Source organism: Zonotrichia albicollis, chromosome 2 (genome assembly GCF_047830755.1).
Source record: "Zonotrichia albicollis isolate bZonAlb1 chromosome 2, bZonAlb1.hap1, whole genome shotgun sequence".
In the NCBI taxonomy this organism is placed as follows: Eukaryota; Metazoa; Chordata; class Aves; order Passeriformes; family Passerellidae; genus Zonotrichia; species Zonotrichia albicollis.
The window spans coordinates 69,151,657-69,177,893 of NC_133820.1; the positions used below are offsets into that span (position 1 = coordinate 69,151,657).

General features: G+C 39.0%; 1 protein-coding gene across 9 annotated transcripts in view; it reads left to right on the plus strand.

Moving 5' to 3' along the window:
- The window catches only part of ENOX1 (ecto-NOX disulfide-thiol exchanger 1), a 352,587-nt gene that overhangs the window by 149,555 nt on the left and 176,795 nt on the right, over window positions 1–26,237 (plus strand). For 2 of the 9 annotated variants that reach the window (XM_074535462.1, XM_074535463.1), the window contains exon 1: window positions 2,826–3,068. The exons of the other annotated variants lie outside the window; for them this stretch is intronic. The gene's annotated coding sequence lies outside the window, so the exon portion shown is untranslated. Of the gene's footprint in view, window positions 1–2,825; window positions 3,069–26,237 lie in introns of those variants that run through there. 9 annotated transcript variants of the gene reach the window in all.

A 26,237-nucleotide genomic window follows, 5' to 3' on the forward strand; every position in this document is an offset into this window, starting at 1 on the left:
TACATGCATTCCTGACCGGAAATGCTTCTGGATAGAGTATTGCAGTTTATCTTACTGTTTGTCAATAACAGAGACGAATTTTCCTTCTGTAAGCTGTCAGAAATATCTGGCAGGTAACTAAATTGTCCTTTTCAGTTTTGGGTAGATGATGATCTGCTGTGCTGCCTCTGCTCCTGGTCTGCCACACACAGCATTACAAGGTGCACAGCTTCTCAGAAAATCAGGGTCTGCTCCCTTTCTCTTTCATTTCCTTTTTCCTCTTTCATTTCTCAGTTCATTCCCAGTGATGGGGACTATGTTAGTGAGGGTAGGACAAGATAATTTTATTAATTTCTGAGTACCTTGACAGCAAATCACCATCAGGTGTCTGAAGGATGATAGTTAAAATGAACAAAAATAAAAATCAATCAATGGTTCCAGCACCAGTTGCACACTCCCTAGTAGTGGCTGTCACCACACCACTTTTCTTCAGAAGGTAAAAAACCTCTTGTTCTGTGCAGGTAGAAATCAGACTTCAACAGAGGCAAGTATTGATAGGGTTAAGGCATTTATTGTAATACAGTTCACTAGACAGTCTGGATTCCTATCCTGCCTGCTGAATCTGCCCATCTCAATACACATCTGTGGTTTCTGTAGGGAACAGGTTTGTGAGCAGAGTTTAGCAATTTTCTGTATTCATTTTGTATGCCTGTCATATTTTTTTTCTGAAATCCCAGTACATAAATGCCGGTTTAGAAGCAGAGGTTCATTTTTACTTATTTATAGCAGGTAATACTCCTATAGGACCTATACACATAATAAATGTAAACATACAAACAAACAAAACCTCCTGAAAATTGTGAAAATTGAGTAGCTGGTGCATTTTCTAGCATTGTGGGATTTGGGTTTCCTGGTTTTTTTGGTTTTTTTTTTTCTTTTTTTTTTTTTTTTCTTACCTACTTGTGTTCATTGGTTACCTCATAAAACTTCCAGTCACAGCTGTTGCTGGTCACCAGGCACAGTGCCAGGAGATGGAGAGACTGACCCTTCTACTTCCACAGACAAGACTAATATCATGCTAATCCTGGCTGGTGATCCTGTGTAACTATTTTTCATGCCTATAAAACAAAGAAAATAGGGAGTAACCTATTTTAGTGGGGAGGAAAAAGGTGGAAATTCTTTGTCTACTTGAGTGCCTTGAAGGTGGGGTTTAAGACTTAGGAAGTCCTGGAATTTAAATCATAGCAGTGGAAGACCAAGGGATTTATGTGGGTAACCTGGGATTTGTTTTATTACATTTAAGTTTTATATATGACCTGCAGTCACTTGCTGGAGCAGAAAGCAAATGCAACAGAAGGGGCAGGAGGATGTGAGCAAATTATTCTTGACTGTGAAATGGTGTGCCTCAACCCTGCTTTGAAAGAACCCCTTGCTGGGCATGGAGTAGCCATGACTGCAAGGCTCTCTCTGAGCCTTTTGAAAATGCTGTTACATAAATGCCACATATTGGCTCATTCTGTCGATCCTTTTCTCACTAGGAACTGTACTAAAACTTCTAAGAGGTTTATGAAACGCGTATTAGACAGAAATATTTTTTTTCTAAATGGGATTAACTCCAAGATTCAGTCTTTAAAGTTCCCTTACATTCCTTAAACTACCACAGTCCATTTCCCATGTGTCTATACCCGCATTTATTTTCTTAACATTCTTTTTTAAAATTATTGGTGCAAACTTGACTTTTCTTATTGATCTGTCTTTTTTTGATCCTTTTGGTGTAGTTCCTCTTCTATTTCCAATGTCTTTGACTTTTCTACTCTCTCTTTTGCTTTTCACATAGAATTTAAATGCTGTGCCAACAAAGCACTGAAGTAAAAGCTTATGTTTTGATGTGATGATATTCCCCAGTGCCTTTGACCCACCGTTGTCTGTAAAGCTTTACTCCTTGCTGGATGACTCATCTCAGGAAATAACTTTTTGTAATGGATGTGTTTTGTGTAAATATCCAATGCCAGTTCTATATTAAAGAGAGCAGTTTATGAGAGAACACTGGCCTGTATCTTTCAATAGGCAGCCTTGTCAATGTAGTACTACAGTTGAGATTTAAGCCATTTTGCCTTGAAATCTTCATTTGGGCATCCCCCACTGCTACTGTAACCACATCTCTTTTTATGCTTCGGGTGATGGATCCATGTGTTTGAGTTTGAGGTGGGTCTTAGGAGAACTGTGCAGTTACAGATACTGAAGATGAGCTTCTGAGTGTTCTGGTTTAAAGACAGGCCAGGGTGGTGGCTGTGGAGTGCCGTAAACATCTGGCAGTAAGGCAGATGACCACATAGTGGTTTCATTCCCCCTCATAGTGGACTTCATCAGGTAAAATACAAATAGCACTTATCAAAACCCTCCGATATGGGGGTTATCCCTATACCTAGAAAATACTGACTTTCTCTTTGCCTAAGATTTAGGAAAGGACATTGGAAACTAGGTTTTAGCATCTTCTTTCAGAAGTGAAAGAACAGATTTGTGCTAGAGGGCTTGAGCCCTCTCTTGGCACATGGAGTTCAGGAACATAGAGTCTCTTGACAGAGGCATCATCTTAGAAGTGTTTGAGGTATTTTCCTTCTACTTTTCCCATTGGAAGGCTGATTCCAAACCCAATTAATGGTTAGGAACTTTATTTGCATTCCTAGCCTAAATATATTCATGAACAACCTTTATCCATTTGTTTTGTGACACCATTACCTTTTATCTTGAATAGTTCTTCATTAATAATTAATAGGGTATTAATTAATATTTAATAGAGAGCAAACACATCCTCCCTTACCTTTCCCCTTAGCTGTTTCACTTCATTTTGCTAGACCAAACAATCTAAGCTCCTCTAATCTCCCTTGAGGAAAAAAGTTCTCTCCAAAATGATTTTTGCAGACGTTTTCTACACCTGGTCTATTTTCATTTTATGATGACGATGGCCAAACTCCAACTTGCAAAATGCATGTGGCTCATAAGCTGTTACACTGTGTCTCTTTTGCTGATTATTGAGTGTTAGAGCGGCTGCCCAAAATGCAAGAGAAGTGTATTGCCATCTCTGCAAGGTAAGAAAATTGAATAAATAGGCGCAGGATCAATGTACAATGCTCTGGTATGCATGGTGCTTCTAGTGCGAAGAAGCAGCTTCCAGCTCTTCTGTGTATTCCACTGTGCTGGCAGGAGCTCTGGGCCAAGGATGCAGGAACAAGGTAGGACATGGTATTTCACTGGGGAGTTGTGCAAAAGTGGGGAGGCTGATGAAGTGGGAGCAATAACTTTTAGAGAGGTGAAGGGCACCAAAAGCAAAGGTGGGGAGGATGCATCCTTTGGGATGGGCTCCAACCACTTTGCAATGGGCTTAGGGGCCATTGCTCAGATGAAGTGTTAATGCAGGTAGTCTGGAGCCCAGCATAGATTTATCACCCCAGGATGTGTCTCTGTGGCAGGCTGCAGTAGCACCTGAGCTGTGTGAACACACCAGCCACGGCGCTGGAAGGCTGCTTTAGCCTGATATTCCACCTGGGCTGATTAGCCCTTCTCACATAGCCAGGCTGCTCCCAGCGTCAAGGCTGGCACTTATGGGCAGCCTGACTTTGGATATCATGGCCAAGCATTGTAGGCTTAGACGATTGGCATATAAACAGCAGAAAAATCTTCCCGAGTCTGGAGTGTTTGTCAGGTACGTAAATATCTCAGATTATTTTTCCCTAAATTATACCTATGGGGATCATTTATGCAGCAGTTTTATAACTAGTTTTTGCATAAAATATAGTCCTGGTACTCAGGTTATCTTTTATGTAGTCAAACATTTTATTGTTTGCATGCTAATCTAAACTCTTCATCACTGCTGAATGCCTTCAGCAGCCGTAGTCTGGTTTTCCTATGGCGCTTTGCTTTGGAAAAGAAAATGAATGTGTCTGCTTCTTTTAATCATAAATTCGGTCTCCTGTTTCTTTGTTATAATTCTTTTGATGTGAACAAAACTCCAAATCCATTTTTTGTGAAATTTAAGAAGCTAGTGTGTTTAAGAATGCGTATGTGCTAACAATGAACCCTCTCCATCTGGATGCTTAGTAAAAGCTGGGGCAATGTCTGTGTTGGAAGAGTTCTTTCAGTTTTAATACTTTACTCTTGATTGTGTCTGAGATACCATTTCCAGCCTTGAAGTAAGTACAGGATTTATTGTTCCAAAGTGGTACAGTTATCATTTCAGACCTCTAGTTTACTTTTTTCAGGAGCCTCTTTTTAATGTCTCATAGAAAAGTTTAACCCTGGTAGAGGAGCCCAGATGACAAAGGGAGCCTAAGTAACCTCGTATTTCCATTTTGCTAGAGTGTGTTGGGGTGTACTAAATTTTAGGACATAAGTCTGTCTCACTGCAGAGTTCATGGCAATGAAGAGTAACACTCCTGTATAAGGTACACCCACCCTATAATGTGATGGCTAAAACAAATCTCTAAGAGCTTAGCATGCATCTCTCATTTTATCTGCATCTATATATGTGCTGTATGTACAGCACTGCACATTCCTGAGGCTGTCAGCTTAGATAGCCAAACCCAATTGCCACCTGCTTGCATTTGATTACAGCTCCCAAACTAACCTGTGCTTAATTTACCACTGTTTGAATCTTCCATGCCCTCAGGGTTAGGAATGGCTGGCTGCTTCTTGGCCAGTGAGAAGAAAGATCCTTGCATCCACAGACCTCAGCTCTTGAGGTGAAAAGGGGCTAGGTCACTGGTACAGTGTCACTGTAAGGATTGTTTGCACCCAAACCATTTCTTTCTACTGAGTCAGTTGTAGGAGGGATGCTGGAGATGAAATAATAGTAATTTCATCTAATGCAGGCTGCAATGAGCAAGGCAAGTGCCCTCCCTCCACATAGATTCTGCTCAAGGAATGACTCAGGGAGTAAGGAAGGGACTTCACTGTGGCACAAGACACCTGTGGGGCCAGAAACCTCTGCCACAGCAGCATTTCATAGTCCACTAGTAATCCAAACCCAAAGTCTGTCTGCACCTCTGATTTGGTTTTTTTTTCTTCATATTTTCCTCTTTTTTTTTCTTCCCATAAAGATTAAATTCAAGATTGAAAAAAAAAATTGAAGTCTCTGCAGTAGAATGATACCTGGAACAATAATTGGATCAAATGAATAATGTGCATTTTTACTCATAGTCTGAAGTGTCCTAGTTTGTGTGATGGATTAATCACCATTTCCTTGTGACTAATGTCATCACTTTCAAAATGATATCTTAGTTTCCATGGGGTGGCTGAAGCCATAGACATCTGCCTTATTAACTGCTTGTTGATATCAGCTCTATGAAACTAGGGTTTAGTTAGTGGTAATGGTTAAAGAAGGTGGGGAAAAATTCCCAGGAGATCACAGTTTACATGAAATAACAACTTTCATCAAGATGCAGGTGTCAGTTTTCATTTGTGTGTTGCTGGTTTGTGTCTGGGGCTTGTTGAATAAAGTAATCAGGGTCACAGTTAATCAGGACACACCTGATTTCCCCTCAAAACCAGGGAAGCCCAGTGGTGGCAGATACAGAATATTATTTCAGCTGTATCCTGTATTTAAAAAAACAGCTGTGAGCAACAGTTACTAGCATTAGTGACACACTGCCAACATATGCAGCGCTTTGGGCTCTATTATTAATAGGAAAAAGTCAGAGTTCATGAAATGTAGGGACCAAATTTTTTTATAATAACTCATCCATTTTTCATATATTTTTTTAAACTGTAAATTACCACATTGCAAAACTGGATAATTTCAGATTAGGGTAATTACCATGTGGGTTTTAAGAGGTGGGGGAAAAACAACACTTTTGCAACTGCTTCCCAAATACACCTTTGACAGGAGAAAGGAAAAGGGAAACATCCCAAAGAGGGATGGATGGATGGATGGATGGATGGATGGATGGATGGATGGATGGATGGAAGGAAGGAAGGAAGGAAGGTGGGTGTAGTAAATACTATTAAATGTTTGCTTTAATAAAAGTGTTTGGTTGTGCTCTCTGAGGTATAATAAATATTGTCCAAACCGCAAAATGTGCAATTCTGTAAGACAGACTCAAAACACTACAATCAAATCCTCCAGCCTGCTGAGAGTGTTCAGCCTACCATAATTTAGAGTTTGTCATTAATAACTGGCATGCTTTGCAGACATATTTCTTATTCCATCATGCATTAGAAATTTTAATGAAATTGGTCTTAGCATGCTGAAAACATGATCATTTGCTAGGAAGTTTTATTGGTCAGGAATAAATACATTGAGAAATAATAATTCTGAATGCTGCAAGTCAACTTTAGCCTTTGTGTTACATTTACAGTTTTCCATCATCTTGGTGTAGGACTGTGATGTGTAAACTCTTTTCCCAGCACAGGGTTATAAATCTAAGTCTCCAATATCATGTTCCAGCATAAATAAAAATAAATCAAATTTGTTGAGTCAGCTTTTTTTCTTCCCTGTTCAAAACCAACTTCTGATTTTTGATTTATTAAATTATTCCATTGACTAGTGACTGAAAGGCTAATGCAGGAACAGCCACACTGAGTCAGATCAAAAGTTGGTCTGACTCAATACTTGGTGTTCAGATCTGAAATTAAAGCCTAGTAAAGAGTACAAGAGGACAGGCAGGTATAGCCATTTCCAAGAAGTACTTTGTGCTGCTTCACTTCATTGCTCACAGACTACCTGAGCCAGAGGGGATAGCCCTTGACAGGGCTGTCACCTGTGATCCCTGTGAATTGGTCCAGTTAACTTTTCAGAGCAAGTAAACTTCTAGCAGTTACAGCTTTCCATGGCAAGGACTTACACACAGTTTAATGATGTGCTGTATGAAGAACCATGTCTTTTTGGTTCTATAGCATGATACTTTCATGTGATATGCCCCTGTTCTTCTCTGTATCTTCAGACAGGATGAAGAGATTCCTTTCCATCCTCTTCATTCATCTGATGATTTTGTAAATGTCTGTCACATCCCTATGTGACATGCTTAGTCATTGCTTTCCCAGGCTGAAAATAATTAACTCTGTGTAGTTATTTTCTCCTGGAAACTCCTCCATGCCAATGAGTGTACTTGCCATCTTCCTATTGGTCTATTAATTTTTTCTACATCTTTTTTGGGTAGAGGAACCATGAGATAAGGATGTAACTTTTGCAATGAGAGAATGATATTTCTATTTGTTTTCCCTGTCTTTCCTAGTAATTTGATTTATTGTTGTGGTTTAACACCAGACAGCACCACACAGCTGCTCACTCACTTTCCCCTGGTGGGATGGGAAAGAGAATCAAAACAGTAACACGGGAAACTTCATGGTTTGACTTCAACAGGTAAAGCCAAAGCCACACTCAAAAGCAAAGCAGAACAAGGACTTCATTCACCACTTCCCATGGGCAGGCAGGCAGGTGTTCAGTCATCTCCAGGAAAGCAGGGCTCAATCACACATAAAGTGATCTGGGAAAGCAAAGACCATACCTCTGAAGGCCTTCCTCCTTCTTCCCCCAGCTTTACATCCTGAGCATGATGCCAGATGGTCTGGGGTGTCCCTTTGGCCAGTTCTGGTCAGCTGTCCTGGCTGTGTCCTGTCCCAGCTCCTTGTGTACCCCCACCCCTGTCACTGGTGGGGTGAGAGGCAGAAAAGGCCCTGACTCAGCGTCAGCCCTGTTCAGCTGTAACAAACACATCCCTGTGTTACCAGCACTGTTTTGGTCAGAAATCCAAAACACAGCCCCATACCAGCTACAGTGAAGAAAATTATCTCAGCAAAACCCAGCACATTTACTTTCATGAGCACTGAGCTGAGCTGTTTGAAGGGCTGACTGTTGACTGTTTCAGATTGTGTCTGAAATCTCATTTGTGCCTGATAATAGCCTACCACAGACTTCATCACACTGTGTACAAAGTCATGGTTTTTGGCTTTTTCCACATGTCAGGACTCTCAAATTACATGTTTTCAATTTTACCTGCTATTTAATTGCTTGGGTTCTGAGCTACAGAGAATTCACCGGTATTGGTGGTGTGGGAGCAGGAGGGTGCTCTTGGAGCAAACTTCCTGATTGTCTCTACTTACTGTGTATTTGTACATCCAGGTGAATTTGATTCCTTTCAGATGTAATTAAACCAAAAGATAAGCTCCTCAAGTTCAGCTTGGGTATCCTATTCTCAGACATTGGACCAATGGGAATAAACTGGAATGAGTCTGAATTAAATTTAAAAAAGAAGAATGAAAAAAATTAAGAAGTTTGGAACATGTGTGGTCTTCATCAGTAACTATTTCACTCTACACATCTGTTCCTTTTGATATTTGGTTCTTCCTATTTTTAACACGGCTTCAAGCCTTACTGCAGTACTTCACTACTTGCCCTTATCTTTTCCTTCCTGAGCAAATTAGTGTCAACGACATGGATGGTAAAAAATGGCAGGTATTATGCAGTTTTGGTTTAAGATGTTAGACCAATATCCTTGAGTAGGGATACATTTTTTCCTCTTGATCTTCTTATATGTACCTTTTCTTACCAGCTCTTTTCTACTACTGCGCCTGATATTTTGAGTTTTCTTATGCACTAGTTAAAAAAATATTTTAAAAGACTTGACTCTTTCCAGTAGTTGTTCTCTGAGCTTTAATACTCAGGGTGAATATTTCATTGTCTCCTTTATTTTATTGTTTTCAATGGAAGAGAAGCTGCCAAAAGTCAGGGAGGGAAATACAAGTTTGAGGGGATGATAAGTTCTTTAAAATTGGCATACTTGATAACTGATCTTCAGCATTTGATTTCATGGGAAACAAAATCAGGGGCTGGTCTTGAATGAAGATGTTGTTGAGGGATGATGAACAAGCTGGTGTGGTTTATATAAATTGTCTCGCTAACCTCGTGGTCACAGCCGTGGTTATGATATAAAACCTTTTTAAGTTGCAGGATTATTACATTTTGCAGTGCTCTGTTTTTCTGTTTCAATAGGCAAAAGTTCACTTACTGGCGCATTTGATTGTGGGTCTGAAGGAACCAATTTTCTGCTCCTTTTGAGATGGAAACTCATCTTGCTGGACTTCTATTTATGACCTCTTGACAATGCTTATATTTTATTTAGGAAATTGTTTTCATTACTTCAGTTTGCTCAACCAAAAACCTCCAGGCATTTCATTCAACTTTAGATGCACAGAATAGGATAAATGCATAAATTGATGGAGTACAATGATTTATGATTAATTTAACCCTCTGCTGTTTTGATGCCTAGTTTTTTCCATCTATCACACTTGGGATTGAAGTAGCCATGGTGGAGGAGTCAAAAAAGGCATATGAAGTGCCCTAGTCATCCGTCTATGAAACAGGGCTCTGAGATCTTCTTCCATGAAACTTCTGATTACTGTGAAGCCATAACTGGCCTGATAAATATAATAGGTGCCTGGTCTCTTAAGTATGATGTGAAATCTACCTTAAGATTAGAAGTAAACAGTTTGATCTGGAGAATTTTTCAGGCAGGCATTTTTTGAATAGTTAAAAGAAAATAAACCTAGTATTGTTGTTATATTGAGTAACAGCCTCCCCTTTGTCAATTGACAAACGTGCTTCAAAACTGCAATCTTCTTTGCAGTTGTTCTGCCAAAACTGCTAATAAATTAAATCATTATTGTTAGGCATATTTATGAAATATTTGTCTCATTCCTGAGCTACGTGCCTTTTTTTTCAGTACTATTACAGAATTAACATGCTTCTGTTGCATATTTATAAATCTTAAATATCGTTAACTTCAAATCACAGAATTAAGTGGTAACTGTGATTATTCTTTTATTGTGAGAATGGAACAGGCATCTGTTCATTGAGTTTACAAGATAACATCTGGTGCAGAGGGTGCCAAACAGCCAGCTATTCTGCAAATTGAGTGCCAGAAGATGACTTTTAAAGCAAAGTCTGTGCTGCAAAGACAATGGTGCAATGCTTGGACAGAATTCAGAGGATGTGTGCTGCAAGGGGATCTCAGCCATGCTGACAGCCAGCAGGAGAAACGCTCCCCTCACGTCTCCTGCTATACAAACAGGGTTAGCCACCTGCTATTCTTCTTGCAGATATTAATAGAGTAGTTGAGACAGGACTGCACTGATTTTCTGATGCCGTCTAGTGACTGCTACATCTGCCCCACTACCGGGGGTATCAATGGGGAACTTGTCTGCTGCATGCCGTCTGCATGAGGGGTGCCCCTAGCTCAGTGAGGCTGAGGAAGCTGAGTCTGTGTCTGCTGAGCTCTCCTCTCAGTTCACCACAGGGTGTGCTCTTTCTTAGCAACTTGGGAGGATCTAAGTGTCTCCAGTCTGGACGGTTCTACAGCAACAAAGCAGCATGCATAATTTACATGTATTTATTTTGTGAGAAAAAAACTTACGTAGGCTACTAACAAATCCATGTGATCTGCTCATGAACAGTTTTCTTATAGGTATGAGTATATCATGTAATGAAAACCATGCTGAAGCAACAGTAAGTAAAAGCAATAAATCATAAAGCAATTAGATGCAATCAAACAAGGAGCTAGTTAAAAACTTACAGAAGTGGAAACAGTGTAAACACAATCCCTCCAGATGGGACAGCGCAGACCTGCTTAAAGCCTTATCATGGCCCCATTAATACTAGGATAAACTTCAATTTAATCTGTTTTATTTGTCTTCAGATTATTTGAAATAATCTCTTTTACTTCAAATTTTTTCCCTCTCTCCTGCCATGTCATTTGTCTTTCTTTACCTAGTTAAGCTATTCAGAAAAAAAGCATCTTTTTGTTTCTTTTAATGATCTGAAGCAGAATTCTTGAGTTTGTACTGCTTATTCTTCAAGCACTATTTTCTGGCCCAGAGAGGTTTTATGTAATTCGTATTGCCACAGTGTTGGAAAATATTATTGGGAAAGGAAAGAGACATTTTTGTTGTACTAGAGCATAAAAAATTTGCTCTCACACTGCATCTTTGAAAAAAATAATGTATTTCTAACAACACTGCATGGAATCTCAGCTGGAGGTGACTGTATAGCAGTATGTACCTCATGTTAGATCTAAATTTAATCCAACTGTAGTCAACCAAAAGCAGATGCAGCATTAGTTGTATAAGCTGAATATAACGGCAGTCATTTTGTCGAGACAATCTTCAACAAAACACTTCTTTTCTATTCAATTTTCAGATTATTATGTAGCTCTAAGGGACTGATGACAAGTGATCATGCTGTTTTGATTGGGGCTTCTGATTGACATCGGATTTTATTAGTGGCATTAGTATTGAAGGGAAGGGTCACAGGTTGGTTACGGTTCATTCTACCTGCCTGTCTCACTCAGCAACAACCAGGAAATGTCCAGTAATTTTCTGGTTTTCTACTTCTTTTAACATTTTAATATTTCAGATGGATAAAGTGCAAGTTAATCATGTTTATGCATTAATAAAAGGTACATAAAGTGTTTCAGTTATTCAGTTGAATGAAATAATTTCAGAGATGTGGTAATAACCTTAAGTGATGTTTTGAATACACTTCATATAAATTAGATCCATTAGATGGGATAAAATTAATGTTTTCTAGGCATCCAATAATTGTCATGTTCAGTTATTCCTGCAGCCACTCTGAGCAGATGCTGGTAGCTTTCCTTCATTGTCCAAAGTTTATCTGTGCTATATGTATGAATTATATCCTTATGTTGTGAGTAGCTCACCTACTCCAATTTGTGGGGGGATAGAATGTAAGAAAATAAAGATAGTGCAGAAGGTAATCTCACCCCTGAGGAGTTGCAGCTGTACTAATTACCAAAGATTAGGAGCAGGCCTGTCCCTAACAGGCCACAGCTGTGTCCAATGAGGATGAGTGCTATAAAAGAATGGGTCAGCTGATTGAGAAGGGAGCTGCAGTTTGTTGGCTGTGCTGTGAAGAAGTAGTTGTCAGTGCTGCAAGGAGATGCCCATGAGAAATCGCCAAAAAGGTATGGAACTTGTGCTATAAGATGCTAATACCAATTTTCCCTTCTCAGTCACGATGTTCAAAATTGAAAAATCTAATTATAAAGCCTTAAGGATAATTCAGCCCCTTTTAGAGGATGATGGTTTAATTGCCTGCATGGCTTTTTGACTGGAGCCCTTGAGGTGCACAGAGAGGAGCAGTATCTTCTCCCATTACTATCCCTCCTTGCTCTACCTCGGTGCAGAGTGGTTTTCAGGCTTTTACAGGTGGTTGTAGGGACAAAACTTCTTTCTGTGCTTTTGATGTGCCTCTGATGGTAGAGAAGGGCAAAGATTGTGTTACCCTGTCTTCTGTAATTTGCATCAGAATGACACATTTTGAATGTTGGACCATGCACTCAGGCATTGCATCCATAAATGAAACAGGTAGAAGGAGGACTACAGGGAAGGGGCTAGCTCAGAGGAAGAGCTGTTTAATTCTGTGGTGGATTTTGAGCTGTGTTTTTGGGGAAAATTAAGGACATAATCAGTTTGAATAACGTAAACTAATCTTCATCTGTCATAGCAGTCTTCTTCCCCTGAATTAGTGTTAAACCCCATCTATAGTAACTAATGCTATCATCTTGCATAAATATTTGGACTCTTGTTCTTCCTCAATAAATGATGATTGCATTAAGTAAATATTTAGCAATTAGATGGCATATCTATTTTGGCTTTCTTCTCCACTTGTGACTTTGAGCATGCCACAAAAAGACTCAAAACTCTTTTTGGCTCCTCCATGCTTTCCACTTTTTTCTGTGTAAATATGCAGTTGAGATTTCCTCTTGTATATTTCTAAACTCAGCAGTGAAAAGGCAGTGTAAAAGCTCGGCCATGCAGCTAAGAAGGATAAAGGAAAAGAGGAACAAAACTAGTCTATAACTCCAGTATAAATGTGATTACACAGCAGAACAGGATAGTTGCACTTTGCAAGTCAGATTTTGTGCACTTCTCCTATCAGCAGACCCATGGGAAAAGAAAAATAAAAATCTAATATGATCCTAATATGCTGGAATTTTAAATGGTCATTAAGAGTGCAGGGTCTGTCTTGAGAAGTGAGAAATGCATTGGCTTTCATTGTTTATGTTCTTTGGTGCGGAACTCCTTGCAGAGCTGAGGACACAAACAAAATTCTGTTTGTCATATGCATCTTCAGTGTGTCCATTATTTCAGGCAGAAAAACCACCATGTTCCTGCGTTTTATAAGCTTCAGGCACAGGGTGAATAAATATGTACTTGAAAGCACGGTACAAAAGATCACAAATTTTGGTTTAAATGTAAAAAAAATTTAAAATTATATTCCCTTTTGTCATCTGAAAGCAACAAATCTTACGTGCACAGTCATTGTTTTATTTAAATTTAAACTAGCAGCAGCTCCTATTTTAGCATACCTTCAGCAATACATCTTGTTCTCTAAAAAGTCTCTTCTCTCTCCAGTGAGAACTCTTTGTTCCTAAACAAAGCCCTGAAAAGGTCACATTGGAAATCTAAGTCCAGGTAATTCAAATGTGAGCCTAAGTTAAAAAATGTGTCTGCAGCTTGCCAACTGCTATTAGAATCTAGAGTGTTAGTTTAGATTCAAGTTGAATAGAGCAGTATCCATTGGGAAATTATGCTTTCCTGAGAAGCATGTATGGATTTTTTCTTTCTGTATACCTTTCCAATAAATATTATGATAGCAAGAATCTGTTTCCCATGAATTCTTTATTTAGGTTAAGTATTATGTGTGAACTCTGATTTCATGGTTTAGTCCTGATCAAAGTGGCTGATTTTTTAAAAATTTTTTATTTATCTGGTAGGGAATTGTGTTAAAAACACTCAGCAAACTCACATGGCAGTCCAAATAGACATGACTTGTAGTAACACGGGTTCAGTTACATAGTGAGGAATAGAAATTAAGGTATCTGAAACTGCAAGGGAGAAGGAATTTTGGCTTTACTGTTCAGATCCACAGCTGACAACTGGAGGTACAAAAGTGAAGTTCATGGGTTGAGATAAGATCAGTTTACTGGAAACAGTGGTGAGATAAGAAAATGAACAGTAATAATAACGATATTAATAAAAAAAAGTGTACAAAAGAAGGAATTATTTACATGCAAAATGCTCCTTCAGACCCTGGGTTACAATGAACAAAGGCAAGTGGCTTCTTCCTCCTGCCACGTTTCCTCTGCCAAAACCCCTGCTCCTCTTCCAGGAAGCCAGAGAATCCCTCGCTCCCACCCAGTATGATGTGAAATGGTACAGAACAACCTCCTGGCCATGCCCCCTCAGACACACCCTCTCTCTTCTTTGCAAGATTAAACTTCATGTTCCTTGTTCTGTTCCTGAATTCTGGTGCACACCTAATTCTTCCTAAGAGACTTTGATCAGCATAGCTCTGTCTGCTTCTGTGGAATACATGGATGCATAGCTTCTCATGGGCTGTGGTTCATCCTGGTCTTTGCAAGGTGATTGCCCATCCTTCAGTTTGATGGTTTCTGGACAGCATAAGCTAATAGAGGACTGAAAATCACATCCATGTAAAGGTGACTGACATCAGTTGTGGGTTTGGGAGGCTTGGAGTTTTGGTCCAAACAGATTTTGAGAGCAATGTCATTTACAGAAGGGCTTCCTATGGCTAGTGCCATCCATCTGAACATACTGGTGTTCAGAGCATGAATGAAATTTTTCTTGTGTATTTTTCACTCAAAATGAAAAACAAACATGGAAGTGTTAAAACTAATAGAATAGAATGGAGAATGCTGTTGCTAAGCATCACTTAAAAGGCCATTCTTCTCTGAGAAGTGTTGGTAAATACAGTGCTATTTGACTCAGGAGATAAAATCCCAGAGTGTATTCAGAATGCTAGCTTCAAATGCTAAGAATAAAAATAAAAGGCTTTTTCTCCCCTTATATTTTTGCTTGTGTTAGCACAGCAGAGTCAGCATCTCTAAACATGAGCTCTTTATTCCTTTTCACCTGTCAGTAGCATGCTTCTGAATATTCTGCTTACAAACCCAAAATCATCCCGTGTTGTGTGCAATGCAGTGGCCATTGCACAGCCAAGGCAGGGTGAAGGATGAGGCTCGGAAGGACACGAGTGGGCAAACTGGACTCACATAGTTTCTGTTTACTGTTAGAACTTCCAGAAGTTTTTCAACCAACCTAGAAAATGACAATTTGGCGAACTGGAAATATTTCACCTATGAGACATGGAGTTTGAGCAGCATTAGGAGTAGTGATCCTCAGTCCAACTAAGAACATAAATTCTGTCAGGAGTTGGGGCTATAGTGCTGTAATCTGTAGCAGGATTTCCACATTTTCTGGATAAGAAGTGGAGAACTGAGGAACTCAGATATGTGTCATGCTTTTTCACTCCACTACAGAGATGTGGAGGCCAAGCAGAACCCACCTTGTTCCAAAACTCTCCTGGTAAGGCTAGACTGAATCACATACATCCCAGGAAACTGAAGATTTCTAGGGGCAGGCAAGGGTAGATGATTCCATTTTCAAGATGCAGGTGCACAAATGCCTGAATTACTCAGGGATATTGTCCTAATTAAAACATGGTACATGCTACCACTAATACCAGAAGCATGAAAAGTTTTTAACCCAGTTTGCATTAATTGGGATGAATAAAGGCTTCTTCGACAGGAGGAAAGATCAATAGAAAAAGTAAAGAGAATTCTGAACTGAAGCCAGTTGGCAGGAAAAAACCAATTGCACTGAAATCTTCAAATAAAGATATTGAACCATGCTTAATGGTGAAATATGATTTTATTAATTGGGACTCCCCGTCAAAATCCATTGGAAAACTGGCTGAGTACTGAGAGAAAAGTTCATGTCCCTTGCTGCTAAGGTCACTTTGTAGCTGGAACATCCCTGTGGGCATCCTGGAACACGGCAGCACAGCCCCAGGCTTGAGCAACATCCATTGCAATGTACAGAGCCTCTCAGCTTTGCTCCTCTGAAACCCCTGAAGAACTGCACAGCTGTCAATTTTTGGCCTTCCAGATTGTCCAGTGATATGCAAGTGAGGGACTGAAACACATCTCGCTCATCTCAGAGCAGCCTTCAGGTTTTTGGGGCTGTATATATACCTGCTCTCTTGCAGAAACATTATACACCAGAACTATAAAAAAATCTCACTATCATTTTTACAGGGCAGCAGACCTAATGTCATCCATCCCCTGTGGCTTCCAAGCCTCAGATTTGACTGCGCATCTAAATACAAAGATGAGCTCTGCCATCTTACATTTATCTCTTCCCCAACCTATGTTGCCCTTTTACTCTGAATGTCAAATCTTTCTTGAAAATACATCTGTCATCATGTGGTGCTTCTTGTTCATAAGCTTTCCTGGCATCTTGAAATTTTGCAACATGTCCCCAAACTCTCTTAAAAATGGGTAAATTTGGCAAATGAAGATCAAAACATGAAGTGCCTTTTTCATAATACAGAATAGGCTGTAAGCTGGTTGGTACAACCCCAGAATCAAGGAGGAAGTTTGATAAGGTTTCAGCCTGCTTGAGTAGTTTCTGTCAGAAATGTGCCTGGTGGTACAAATCCATTGCAGTGGAGCTGTTCCATTTCCCTGTTAGTATGTTACTGTATCAGAGAGAGGTGAAGTGGGGCCCAGCTGCAGCACTGACACAATTTAAACAGCATTTCTAGCAGGGATTTTCTGCTGGGAAGCTGCAAGCTCTAGTGTATGGGTATGTATGTGCATGGCTGTACCTGCACAAGCATGCAGAAGTCTGCCTTGTCTGCAGAGCAGGTGCGGTTCTTTCACCTGTGCTGGACACATGTATCCTCTGTGGCCTCTTGGTTCAGTTCTGCAGTGAGCTGGATGATGCTTGGATTTTGTGTGGCTGGTGTGGTTAATCCGGCTTTGTGCACTGCCGGTTTAGAAACACAAAAGCATGGACTTCACTGCAGTGGGCAGTGCTCGTCCTGAGACTCTGGCACAGTAACTGAGGAGTTAGTCACACAATATTTCTTTAGGAACTGCAGCCACTAAACAAGTAAGTAATTATTTTACTGTCAGCTGTGTTAAGGAAATCAATTTTCTTACATTTTAAATCTTGCTTCCATACTTTTCCCTAATGCTTTTGAAGAACTGTGATCCTCAGTTGTTGTAGCCTGACAAGGTGTGTATTAGCAAAAGGCCAAATGTGGAAAAGAATGCTGTGGTGAATTTTCTGTTTCAGCTGCTTTTCAGAAGGAACTTGTAAACCAGATAAATTTTGTCTGCAAACAAAGAAACTATAAAGCAATCACAGATGTTTCTTTTTAAGCACAGTGTAAATAAGAGTACTCATAAAAGTTTTATGGACTGTAGCTGTACCTTTTTTCTGCAATGTTATAGAAAAAAATTAACTCCCTTCTGTCATCAAAACAAAAATAGAATTTTGCCCTACTTTCACGGTGAAAAAAAAAAATCTTAAGTATATTTCTGTACATGCATCACTATATGACTCCTGGTAGCCTGTAAAAATAAATGTTGACTCTTCCATCACCATGTGGTTAGTTAGGCTAGTGTCAGAGAAAATGCAGAAATCTTGACCATCCATCACACATTCAGTGACTACAGTTCAGTGACGCACAAGATCCTTTCCTCCTGTGGGTACCTTTTATGTTGGTGCATCATGTTTGCATAGCCAGAAATTAGCACAATGAAGCCTTATGGTACTCAATTTTATTTTTCACTGCAGGGAGAAGCATTTTTTAAATTTTAAGTGTATTTCAGCTTTAACTCAAGAGATTTTACACTGTTTTACTGAATCTTTTGTAGTTAAGAATTTGACAATTGTTAGATTAGAGTTTGACTTCTGCAAATTTTTAACAAAAAATTTATAAACTTGTGACAGAGTATAAGACACCTGCAGTTACTGATTCAATTATCATAAATGGAAGAGCAGTTTCTAAGTGCATACAAGTTGGCTACTTCTATGAAAATTAAAAAGATACTATTAAAAGCCATTTTCTACAATCTGATGGAAGTGTCTTTAGGAAGTAAAGACCCTTGGTGTTCACAAGCAGTAGCTGTGTAGGTAGTTGTATTTAGTACCTGATTCATCTTCAGCTAAGCAGAAGATTTGCTGTGAACTAAAATTAAAGATATTATATCAGAAAATTTAAAGTATTTCCAGTTTGCCAGCAGTCTTTCCCTTCTTATCTGAGCAAAGACTTCTGCCACAGAGCTTAAAAACATGCAATATATATATGAAATAAAATTTCCATCATTCAGACCAGCACTCTCTAAACATTTATATTGTGTGTAAACTGTACCCAGTTTTCAGGCTATGGGGGCTTTATGGCTCTATATCAGCTTTATGGCAGCTCTTTGCAGAGGTCTTGCAGCAAGCGAAGCCACGAGGGTGCTGTTCAGCCGAAACAAAGGAATGTCTCCTCTCAGTTTTGCATTGTACAGAGTTCTCTGCTTGAAATGCTGTCTCAATAAAAAGTACTGTGCAAAAGTAGGTGCTGGGTGAAAAGCTCCTTTATAAGTCTGTCTGTAAGTGTCCCACCTGTAGCTCTCTCAGCAGATGACTGACTGAAAAAAGTAAGAGACCTTCTTCATTCAGAAGGTAAAGTGAAAGTTTGAGAACATTCAGCATTTATATATCCTTAGAGGGAAGTTTAAAAAAATTGAGGTACTGCCAAATCAAAACAGCATTCTGGGGATGCTCCTATGCTTCTTTTGCTATTTTTGGCACTGAGTTAATGCCAAGGTTTTATACTTGGATCACCTTTCTTTCTTCCTTGTTTCCTTTCTTTCTTTTCCACCCCAGGCCCCCTTTAGAAGAAGAAAAAACTATAAATGCTTTAATGATGCCTTTGTAGTACTAAACCACTTTCGAAGCAGCTTTAAAGCTGTTCCTAAATACCTCAACCTTGCTAAATCACTTTAACAGTACATTCTTATCTGTGTATCTGTCAAAGTAGGTAGTCATGGAGGCTTATCTGTGCATGTTCCAAGATAAGGACAACATGGAAAAAGGAATGAAAACTGTAAGGTGTATGAAAATGTTAAAAATGTTGGGAGAAATTTTCTTTTATGTAAACCCACTTTATTTTAGTTATTTTGGACTCTCTGTTTGAAAGGTTAAGTGGCAGGTGGATTTTGTTTTGCTGGCATTTGAACCTCTCCAATGCAGATGTGTACAGCAGCAGTACTTGCCTGAAGGTGGTATAGCTAGACAAGAGAAACAGGCATGTCTAAAATAGGTCAGAGGAACCAGCTGCCAAAATTTACCCATTTCTCTCTAGTGCCTGTAAAAACAGCCTCAGATGTTAAATACCTGCTTTGCAAATGTCCAGTGTTCAGCAAGATGAACCACACTCATAATGTCTCACGGATATTGATTAGCAAAATATATTAAGCTATAGGAGAGGTGCTAACTGCTGTTGAGATAGAAAGGTCCTGCTTTAAAAAAAAAATCACTGTCAGATCAGGCACAGAAGAAAAATAATGGAACAAAGGCAAGATTTTATGTTTTTTGGGAAGTAGAAGCATGGTTAACAGGTTTAAACCAGTTTCAATCATCTGGAAATTAACCATCCCTGAGGTTAATGGGAAAGCTGAATTTCCCAAGAGATATTTGTCCCAGTTGAGCTTTATCAAATACATTGACCTATTTTTTAGTGTCCAGGCTGGGATATTGATTTTTCAGGGTATTTCATAGCGTTTTATATGTTCCAGACACAATGGATAATGATTTCAATCTATAGCTGTGCTCCTGCCATGTCACCTCCAACCCAAAATGAAGTTGTCTGATTAGCATAGCTCATCCAATACTCCCAAAATAATTTATAACTGGCAAATGAAGAAATTTGCTCTCACCACTGAAATCCCACTGCCTCTACATATGGCCTTTTTTCTCTAATTCCACCTTCTACTCCCAAAATATCTTCAGCCTTCTGCAACTAAGTAGCTGTGAGTCCTGCAAGGGAATAAAGTCATCTTCACTTTTCACCCTAAACCTAGTCAATAAAAATAACCAATACTGAACTGCTGAATGAGGCAAACATTAATGTAGAGTCCCATGCCTAATCTGTATCCTGTTTAAAGCGGATGTAATAAAAAATGCCTAAATTGGGATACTGCTTGCCTCCCGAGAGCTTGACTTTTGAGTCCAATAGTGTCTTTTCTTTTAAAAATAAGAAACTAGAAATGGTATCTTACATGCTACCATTCATAGTCTATAACTGCAGCTAAGATGTCTGGGTTCATAGTTCATACCTCTCCTATCTGAGTTAGTTGAACAACTGAAGATAATAATAAGCTGTCTGCCCTCTGTGGACACCAGAAATTAAAGGAGGGCTAAGACAGTAATTTTCCTTGTGAATTTCAGAGGTGTTTTGTTAAAACCAAGGAATGTGAGAAATGAAGCTCTCTGGGATCGATTCCACCTTCTGAAGAGAGATGTGTAACCATTACTTACAGACTAGTTTGACTTTTATACCTTCCAAGCTGATGATTATTCTGCCACTCATATGTTTTCTCACCACATTGTCCCTATTTTTCTTTTCTCTTTTTTCTTTGTCTCTTCCTACATCTTTTATTCACCTTGATATCTTTTCTGTCCACTGTTTACTTCTTTGCACAAAATCAGAATGGGTAAGTTTAGTTTATCCTCTTTGTGTCAGCTGAAACATAGGCATTGACATTTGAACCAGCCTCTCAGAGCTTCCTCTGTATCCTCTGCAGAGAAATAAACCTTTCCAGGCACAGCTCATACCATCATCAAATACACTGGTAACAGCAGATATAGCTAAAATATAGTGTCTAAGATCAGTTACCCCTCATGAAAAACCTCTTTTTTCCATTGAATCCAAACAGTCTATTCCAGATCCTAATGTCTTCCTTTCTAGGAGGCAAAAGGTAGGGCACGTGAATCCTCTCTGGAGCTTTCTCTTTTCCTATGGGAATAGGATGTTAATTCAGGATCAAGAGTGGGCACAAGGAAAAAGATCCTTTGTAGTCTTACAGATAGAGCCCAGGATCAGCAGGAGAGGCCCTGGAATAAGGTCAGTTTAATGTGTGAAGGTGCAGCTTGGGGACTGGAGCTTCATGGGCTGAGCTACACTCAAGTGCAGGCATCATCTACAGAGAATTTGGTGCTACCAGGAGTTGGATGTGAATTGTTGGATGTGAATTGTCTGCTGAGGACAGGCAATAACCATTTTGCAGATCACAGGTCTATGCAGACCTGGTTGAATCAGCCCTCACAAATTCAGCCTTGCTTGACCCTGCTCAATATGTGTATTTTCCTGGGGGCTGTAGAATGTTAAAAAAAAATACACAGAATATCTGTGTCAACCATGTTCTTAGAAGCAACCCAGTTGTTTAGATTAACTAGCACAAGTTGATTTTAATTTTTGATCTTCTGGGAGCAGGGTGATGGCAGAGGGATAGGTGAGGGAGTAGAGCATGAGGCAGACATCTCAAATGGAAACCTTCAACCCTTGTGGCTGGTGAAGCTCTAAACTGCAACTACACATGTACAGGATTATTCAATCAAAAATATGCATGTTGTTCAAGGTGAATATTTTATGTATAGGTTTCTATCATTGACATTTAAGGGGAAAGAATAGAATTCATATTTTCAGTTTTTATCAGTTTTATTTGTTTTTATCAGTTTAAACCAGGTCAGTGTCATAACTTACTTTCCTGTATTCTTTGTATCTCGATGTACTGGAAGCTGTTTCTAAGGGGAGACTATGAGAAATGTCAGGCTTTTCAACCTGCTTCCATTTTCAATCCAGCCTGCTTTGCTCTTAAAATACCAAACCTTCTGGGAGCCTCTCTACATGACATGGACTATAAAAGGTATCAATAACAACAGCAGTTCCTGCTGTGGAAGGGACTGTAATTGCAAATGCCTAGGATCTGGAGCTTCATTATAAAGAAGGCAAATATTCTGCAGTCTCGTTCTCTAGGGTATATTCTGTCTTTCCCTAACAAATCACCACTTCAAGAGTGAGTTTTCTTTTTATTTATTTACTTATTTACTTTAAAAAATAATTGAGCACAAACCAGTGCACCTCTACAAGCGGCAGAATATTGAAAATGAGAAAAAAAAAGCAACTGAAAAACAATTTAAGAAATAATAATAGTAATAATAGAAGAGTAAATGTTTTACTTGCATTTTCGTGTTAGTCTCTGATTTAAAGCTTGATGACCACACACTTGGACTGAATTCCCAACAAGAAATATTTCTCCTTGTGTACATAAATAAGATGTGTTTGTATAGCTGTAAGTCCTGAGTTTGCAGTGTAGCTTGGTGCTTATAATAGAGGAATAAATATTAGTTTTATGCTTGATAATTTTAACAATTTGAAAAATAGGACATAATAAAATATAAACATAATATTTTAAAATATAGGCATGTATTTTCTTTACTTACAGGTTTATATTTCACCTCTGTACACAGTGACAGCTTGCTAAGGAAAAGCACATTTGCAACGTAACTTGCCTGCAGTCATTAGCTTCTTTCTACTTTTTAAGCTATTCCTTTTAAATTACTGCAGAGTAATCTCAGCAGAAAAATGTTTCTGTCCATTGTTTTTGGCACTGTGCCTTATTAAGATATTTTTAGTTGTCTGTTCTCATTTTACAGTTCATATGAATATATGAACACCAAAACTAACCGCCCAAAGCGCTGTTTCCTGCCTTCTGCAGGTGTTTAACTTCCACATATCAGCTCTGAAGTTTGAGATTTGCAGGTTATGGGCACCCTTTTGAAGATCGTGCTACAAACTTATTACTCTACAAACTTAGATCAGTTATTCCCACTAATTAATGCATCTGTAAATATCCTGTACCAAATCACACATTAATGATGAAGCACTACATTAGTGTGAATTATTTTTTTTGAAAACAGAGTAACTATATAAAAAATTATAGTCTCTGAAGGCTGTGAAGAGCCCTTTTTTGACTGTTCAGATGTCACCTCTGTCATTCCATGCATTTCACGTGATTTCTCCTGTTTTGATTTCTCATAACAATGTTATGATTTCTCATAACAATAGAACACATTCCCAGATGAGCCCCTTCTGTTACAAGTATTAAATAAAACTCAATACAGCCTAGCTATAAAATATAATGTTTAAATGCTGTTATTTTATACAGAATATTAAGAAAGATCTGTTCTTAAAGCTGTTTCTCCTAAACCTTGGGAAAATTGTTACTGAAGTAAAAAACCTCAGAATGCTGTTGGAGTTCCTGAATATCTGGGCATTTTAGTTCATTTCAGTATAGCTGTGCTCCAGTTTATTCCAGCCTTGGCACTGTTTGCAAAAACACTCTTGCCAACCCTGAACAAACCACCTAATCCAGTCCAACCTCCCTGGAGAGATTAATCCTTCATGTGACACTGAAAAGCACTGAAAAGTCACAGACATCCTTTTGGAAGCTTGACTCTTTCAAAGTGCATGACTGCCAGCTCTTCCAAAATACTCCTCAGAGTATTTTGCTTCTGTACTGAGAAACAGTTCTTACCCTTAAAAGCACCAACTAGGTATTCCACTGCCAGCCACCAGAGAATCCAATAGGGCACAGAAACACCTGTGCATCTCTCCTTCTAGCCATCAAGGCTGTCCCAGAACCCAAGAGCTGTTCCAGAAACTCACAAAACTCCCACCCACCCATCAATCCACCCACCCACCTTTCCAACACTTGCACTGTAGAGTCAGATTGATCTAAAGGACTGCAGGTGTCTGGTGGTGGTTGTGGGTTCTCCAAGCTGCTAGAGCCCTCTCTGGTGTCAGATTTTCCTCTTGATGACAACCAGCCTTGTGCATGCCCATCCATCTACCTAAATGCACACCCAAGTGCACATGGATACTCTTTCCATAGCTGCAGGCTCTCTGTGTCCCAGCAGAATTTTTACACTTTGTTAAAAAATCAGCTTTACAAAAGGGTCCAGAGTTCCAGCCTTGCAGACAGGCTGTGCTCTGGTATTTGCAAAAATAGTGAATTATTGCTTGGTAATTCAAGAGTAATTCTCCGAGGTTGCTGCCTGAGAAGTGAGGAGCAGCAGAAGAGGGATCATCTGCTTACACATGCCAAGCCCCAGCGCAGAGGTTGGCATCTTAGATTGAGCCAAACTGGCTATGTGATAGTATGGGTAGGATGGGTTTTGAGTAAATGCAATATAGGCATATCCTCTTCTGCTACCTCTGCCACAGAGGCAGGGGGGAGGAAGGGACAATTGACAGCACTAATATATATGGAATTGGCCAACCTTTTGTATGCAAGAGCTGGAGGTATGGATATCTCTTTGTTTTCACATGCCAAACAGTGAAATGCCATATGTTTGAGGCCCTTTCCCTGTTTCTTTAGAGTTACATCCACTCTTCTTCAGTGTCTACAACAATTTCAGGCTTTCTGTTCTTACTGAGTGTATAAGAGAGTGCAGCAACAGGAGAGGGAACTGGGTTTTCTTTCTTTTTTACTGCTATAGCAGCAAAATCTTTCTTTATGTGTAAGTGATTGTCACTTATGCATATGGGCTGAAGACAAAGTCTGTGCAGCTGTGGAAGAGACTACAGGTTTTGAAATCAGCAGGGTAGCATTGTTTGCCAGTCTTTTGATACTACTAAAGATGTAGGGAGAGGAATGTGCGTCTCCTTTTCAGATCCCAGTCTGATTAGTGAGAGCTGGGAATTAATTCTGTCATGATTTTTTCTGCATTTAGCATAAGACAATTCACATGAAGTTACTGGTGGACAATAGGGGTGAGCTAAACACAGACATTAAAGTGTGCCTTTCTTAGGATTAAAAATGAAAAATCTTGAAACCGGTTTATCGATGCAGATTAGCAAAGCAATGGGCTGAGATGATGAGAGTTATTTTTCTCTGGTGTCATCTCTCCAATACACCTTTATAACCTCTGCATTGCTAAAGGGCTATATGCTAAAGAGTATGCTAAAACCTTCTTTACATCTCTCTTGGTGAACAGGAATAGCTTTGTAAAGCCTCACATATAAAAAGAACTGTAAATATTCTGTTCAAAAATAACAAGTCAAACCCTTAGGTTTATTTATTATTATTTATTTAATTTTATTTAATTAGTCAACCCCTTTGTTTATTTTTAACTGAGTTTGCCTTCAGAATACCCCAAGTGATTTGACTGCACAGTTCTATGGATTTATCATTTGCCATGTTTCAAATTTTTAAAAATCAAAGCCCTTTTTTTGGAAGACCACTAACAAGCACAGAAAATCTCCTTTGCACTGCTAACTACATAAAAACGACCCAGATTTAATTTGTTTTGAAAATTATTTGTGGCAAGAAGATACTCCCAGCTGAAGTGTTCTTTGCCAAATGTAGTCTGCAGGCCAAATTGTGAAACCACTGAAAAACAGGGCTTTTAGGGGGAATCCTGACTTTACCTCTGCCCATCTCCATCTTCACAGAAAACAAGTAATGTTTGCTATTTCATTGCATTCAAAATCAATGTATTTACTTAGTAGATCCATCATTTTATGAGAGTTTTAAAAATTCATCCTTAAACTCATTTTATGTTTCCCCAAATCCATATTTTTTATTGATAGTGAAAATGAGATAAATTCATTGGAAGCAGACAATAAAACCTGTATGCATAAGGCAGTTTACTTACTGCTTATGCAAGAGAACCTATGTTTATTATTCTTTTGGTGAGCTGTCCAGGCTCTGTTTATAAACCTGATTTTTTTTTTATTTTGCAGTGGTCATACAGTACTTCACTGAATGCTTCTTATCTGAAACCTGGGGTAGTCTATAATTCTCTAATCTGAAAGCAGAGGCATGTCAGACAAAACAGGAAATGTGGAGGTTTTGAGGAGTATTTCGGGTGATCTTGAAAAGTATATCATAGCTAATAAGAAGAAATGCTGCTCTAGGGTGAAGAAAAAATTTCAGGAGCGAGGAGTGAAGATATTCTTTAAAAGAGGTTTTAGCTAGGAGACAAGAAACAGGTGCAAAATGAAGCTGGTATTATGCTTGTGAATAATGATGAAGTCGCATTTGTGTAATGGATGTTAAGAAATCTATGTTTCTGTGAGAATAGATTCAGAGAGGTGACAGAAATCAAACTGAATAATGGAAATCAGACTATCGGGTTTTCAATAGCTGTGTCGGAGAAGAATCTCTTCCTGTAAGTCTTATCCAATACTAACGATGGGAAAAGAGCAGAGAGTGCAGCAGAGTAATGGAAGAGGAGACTATCAAGTGCATATTCAGAGCTTTTTAATCTATTACTTGTTATTCAGCTCTGACTGGGGCATTAGAACTGTAGTGATGATG